This window comes from Dermacentor silvarum, chromosome 4, assembly GCF_013339745.2.
Source record: "Dermacentor silvarum isolate Dsil-2018 chromosome 4, BIME_Dsil_1.4, whole genome shotgun sequence".
Taxonomy (NCBI): domain Eukaryota; kingdom Metazoa; phylum Arthropoda; class Arachnida; order Ixodida; family Ixodidae; genus Dermacentor; species Dermacentor silvarum.
This window is the reverse complement of record NC_051157.2, coordinates 112734635-112740218: the sequence shown is the minus strand read 5'-3', so window position 1 is coordinate 112740218 and position 5584 is coordinate 112734635.

Genomic DNA, 5584 nt, shown 5'->3' with positions numbered 1-5584 from the left:
TTTTGGCCTTGCGGAGCGTGTTAGCTATATTTGAAGGTGACAGAATGTCAACATGATGGAGAACTTGACTATAAATATAATACTTGGCAGAAATCAACTTTGCAATTATAGTGTGAAACTACGAAGTGCAGGAGGAAGTGTTTCTTCTAAAGACTGCGCTCACAGGTGAACGTCATTACCGATAATGTGGTGCGTTGGCATTAGGCAACCTGTCCTCACAGCAAAAAGATGGCAGAACAGTGTTCGCTACTGCGATGAAGCAACTAGTAGGGAACTTCGATTATCCAGCCTTCTTTAGCGCGCAATATTTAAAATTTGTAGTGCGGAACGTTATGCATTTATAGCCTGACACGTCCTTGATGCTCAATTCAATATTATAAACACACACAGAAACACACACACACACAAAAAACATTAGCTAAGTTGGTTGTTTTTTTTTAGTATTTTTATCGGTTGTATAAACTTGTCAACATAGCCATACTGTCACACACCCCGTGAAGGAGCCGCCAACGCCGGGCCAAATTCTAAAGCCGACTTATCGGCTTCCGAAAATAACTCCACAAAAGCAAGGACAATTAATAAGGGGCCTTCTGGGCCGGTATTTTGTAGCGATGCCTTGTGCCTTATTCTATACTAGTCTTATCCGCCGCTCACGGCCGGCTGATCCCGTTGATAACGTGAGCGGATCGTCGCTCTGACCACTAAACAAGCGCATAAAGTGCGAAAAGGCATTAGCATAGGAAAGACATCGCTACAATATAGCGGCCGTGGTGCGCCTGCGAACGCTGGTTGTGGTCCAAAGACCGAGTCAGAGTTGTCAAAACACAGCAAAATATATTGTCACGAGTGGCGATCCTGTGGTCGGTGCTTGGACGATGACGACGACGACGACGGCGTGGCTTTCTGGTGTGCACGCGCTCTCCTGAACGATTGCTGTAGCGTTGTGCGCCTTACCTTGTAAATATATCCATTGTATATATATTCTCCCCGTAACAATATTGTTCAAACAAGGCAGTTACATACACATATACACACTTCGGCTAGGCACATCACAATGCAATTCAGATGGGCGTTAACAAAACTTGGGAAAATAATTAACGACAAGCACTAAGAGTCCAAGTACAGAATGAATAGTAACACGAAGTATCCACTCGTATTCACCCGTGCTCGTCTTGAGCCGGACGACCTCGGCGTAGCTCGAGGCAAATCTCGAGGAACAACTTCTTCCGGAAATGCAGACGCTCGAGCAACTCGTCCGTTAGCTTGCCGGGCAATCCCTTTTTCAGCAGACGGTCAGCCTTCACGTCACATCTCTCCACCGGCGCGGTCTGATCCCCCTATTGATTACCGCACGGTGATTTTATCGCCTTCGCTGACGTTTCTCGAACCTTCTGACGGAGTCGTGCTCCCATGGCATGAACAAAGCCTGGGAATCTTCTAGACATTTCTCGCGTTTTCGACCGCGGCCGCCTAAGGGTGTTCTAGGAGGGTGGTGCACTCATCCGTTGGCGCACGCTCGGGCTGCCGCCCTCCTCCTCTCTCTCTCGGCTCGCCGTGTGTAGGGACCTGAGAGGGTGTTTCGGCCAGCGCCCTCTCTCCTCTCTCTCGACACCACAACTTTCGCGTATCTTCTCCAAGCTTCTATACAACTTTCTGTGGCAATGACGGGAAAGCTACGGATGCAAAGCGCGCACAAGTGAGGGCACTCTTGAAAAGAGTCCCGCGTTTAAATGCACGTTTAGTACTGGGGAAGAGAAAACATAAGCACCTTATTAGCAACAGTTTAATAAGACAGAACACACCACTGAGTGTAAAAGTGTGCTTATTTTGCGGTTTTTCCCTTGTCTCAGCAAATGCGAAACCGTCGCACGCGGAAGCTGCGTCGATTCAGCGCCTGTTCCGAGCAATGAAAAGCAGTGTTAAACGCTGCCGGACTACTTGGCGCGGTTACATATGCGCAGCAGCCACGCGCCCATGGCTTTCCCTTCATTGCCACAGAAAGTTGTCCGCGAGTATAGTCTCTGTTGATCACGTCGGCTGTCTGCGGCGCATGCGCTCTCTCCCTCTGTCGAAGCTGCCGCGAGGCCGACTTGTTTCCTTGCTGGCTTCAGTGATGCGCGGCGCGTGCTTTGATTATGCCCTCTCTTGGGACACATACTAACTAAATGAACAAGCATGGTGTCACGCGCGCACAAGCAAACATGAACACATCTCACTCGTTGACCGCGGAAACTCGCTGTCAAAACGCTGGAGTGAGCAAGCGCGACGGCAGCAGCGCGCGAATTGACCTTCGTGGTGCGTCTCGCATCAACGCAAACTGAGTCGCGAAAACACAGCGCCTGGCGGACTGTGACGTGGCCGACGCAGCTGGCTTTCGAGATACAGCGGCCTGGGCGAGCGCGCGCGACCGCCGGAGCCGCTCATGACATCGTCATGACATTGACACAATTGCTATACCATCCAACAGCCAAGACGCGCTCCGAAATGTCGCGCTAAATTTTCTTCCATGGCACCTTCGGGCTCACTTAAACACCCGCATGTCATCTAAACGAAACCCACAGGTCATCTGTGAATGAATTTCTACCCACCAAGAGATATCAGGTAATGAGCTGGCCATCAAGAGACAACAGTTAATGAGCAAGCTCATTCGCTAGCCCGCGTCGACGTACTTTACATCCATGTCCGATGGGCAGAAGTCTATCGTATAAAGGTTGTCTAGGTGAGCGCCGTAAGCAACGCCGCGCTCGACTCAAAAGAGGCCCGCGAATCACGCATGATCCTACGGACTCCCTCATACCTGTTTTTTTTTAACGCGAGAGCGTTAAGGGCCCCGTGTCTCACAGAAAATCCGGCGTTAGCGTGGGCATGGATCCCGGCGTCCGTGACGGATGAAAATCATCCCCAACTATCCCGACCGCGCAGGCCCTCCGCGTGGCGCAAGTTGTTAACGAAGGAGAAAATCATCCTGAACTACCACGACCACGCAGGCCCTCCAAGTGGTTCAAGGTTTTGGTGAACAAAAATTGCATTTCTCACACAGAAATTCGCCAGAAAAACGGTAAAGTACGACTTACCCACAACCTACAGACATCGTGGCAGTCGGATTGTAATTTGAATGTACGAGAAAACATGATTCTGTTACGAGGAAACTCAAACACAAAACCCCTTTTACAGCATTTCTACTACAACATCGGTGTGCTCAGGTAGGGTATTTTCGAAAATCATATCCAGATGGCACAGGTTGAATTGCGACTTGGCTTGCCTAATGCGTTTTGGACACGCGCGCGCGTCGGGGCAATAGCAAATAATTAATAAAATAATAAAAAAGGTTCTAGGACCTTCACATTTTATTATAAGACGACTTATATTGCCCCTGGAAGAACAGTCTTCCAAGCAATCCATTTCTGTTTAAAAGTGAAGCCGTCTTTAAGGGGATCTGTGTAAGCTTGGTCTTAGTAAGCTGGCTTTTCCATGCTCTGTGTTGCAGGGAAGCCCACTGAAAGAAAAATGCGATGCGAAAGGGACCCGATAACGCTATCGCGTTCCACTCTTAAAGGCGAAGCTTAAGCGTCCTTCAATTTTTTACCGTGCAGAGGCCTCCCTCATCCGACAATCACAGACCCTCCCTCTCCCCAATGATGCAATCGTTCATCGCGTTGAGCGTAGACCAGGCGACCCCATCTGTCAGGTTATGTGGGCAGCATCCTAATGCGGTGCACACGTACTGGTAGTATCCCCGCACCCTCTCCTCACCTCACATCATCACACGCGCCTCGTTGCGCCATACTCTGTGGTTCCTCCTGGTGCGTCACGTCCGCCACATCCAGGGGGGGGGGGGGGGGGGGCGATTGCACCCGTCGCCGATCCGCCACCGTCGAGCGCCATCTCCACAAGCGAGGACGACCCGGACTAGAGTCGTCATACAATAGAGTGATCTTCCTTTTTTAATGGTGTATTGTTTTGCCTGGCGGTTCCTCGGGACAAAGAATGCTTCACCGGCATACGTGCAGCTGTGAAGTGCTGTTCACGCTTCGTCGTTTTCTCGAGGCCAAGGAGCTGGTGACTAATTCGGCGTCACCTTGGGCGAATGAGCGAGCAATTATGTCTCGTATCTTCAGCCGTTCGACTGCCGAGAGCTGATGGGCGAGACAAGTTCTGGGATACCAGGCTGCAATAGGTCATCGGCCTAGTGCGGCGCTAAGACGACAACATCGCTTTTGGGGTGATTCTGGGAAGCACCAGCGCTCGCCCGGACTAACTACGACGAGGCGCTGCGCCGACTGTGACGCGCAAGCCAGGAGCCCCCTTCCGAGACGACAGCAGCTGCCGCCTTCCCTGGAAATGGTGGTTTCCGCGAAGGCCAGTCTCCGGAGCCTGGAGCCTGTCAAACTGACCGTCCCGTCGAGCTTTTCCGTGGGAACCACGTCGAAGTTTGTTTACCAAGTTGCCACCCGTTGCCTGTTGTGCGGGGGCTATCAAGCAACATTGGAGGCGGAGCCCGGAGGAACGGTGCCACATCATGGGCGAGATATTGCAAACTGGTCGAAGTTTGTGATTGCCCAAGAAGAACCGCAGTGAATTCCCTCATCGAGTGAAAGAGGGAAATTAACTGCACAAAAAGTAGACCTTGAGTGTTGTGAGGGACGCTCGACCATGTAGACGCTAGACATGTAAACGCTCGGACATGCGAACATGTTAGCATGTACTAAGCTCCGATAATCATGGAGCCCTTCAGTGTAAAATAACATGTAAATATGCATATAAAACGCTTTTCTCAACTCTCTGGATATCTCCTTCTCCCGCCACTTGGCACGGCACCACCCATGGAACCTTCGTGGAACCACTCGGACCCTCGGACTTAACAACAGTATAAACAAATATACCATGAGATTGCGTATGCTATAGAATGAGCGTAAACACAATTATACGCATGACCGTTAGTTGTATAGACCTATTATTTTAATTTATTTAATTGTGGGGTTTTACGTGCCAAAACCACCATTTGATTATGAGGCACGCCGTAGTGGGGGATTCTGTATTATTCTGGACCATGCACCTGGCGTTCCTTAACGTGCACCTAAATCTAAGTACGCGGGTGTTTTCTGTATTTCGCCTCCGTCGAAATGCGGCCGCCATGGCCGGGATTTAATCCCGCGACCTCGTGCTTAGCAGGTTAAGGATTTAGTTAACGCCGCTTGACAAAAGCTTCACTTCAGATGGTTCAAAAAGGCGCATGGGATCAGCATAATTTTCATCGGGATTAGCATTCTTAGGATACTTCCCGCATTTACCGGTGTCTATCTGCCGGTCTGCCCGTCTAGGTCTCTAACGATTTTCCCGCCAACTAGGATCACCGTGTAGTCCATGGCCTGATGGGATCGAGCATTAAACCGATGTGCTGTCAGAAACGGGTTCGAAACTAACCGCCGGACCACCTTAGGTAACTCAGTATGTGACATTCAATGAACCTCTTTTTAACGCCTACTTGAGTCACTGAACACCGTGCCGCTCATCAGCGTGCTAATGGGTGTGCGCCTCAGTTCAATACCCCTGTTGAATGTTATTTCGTGTACATCGGGCTTCA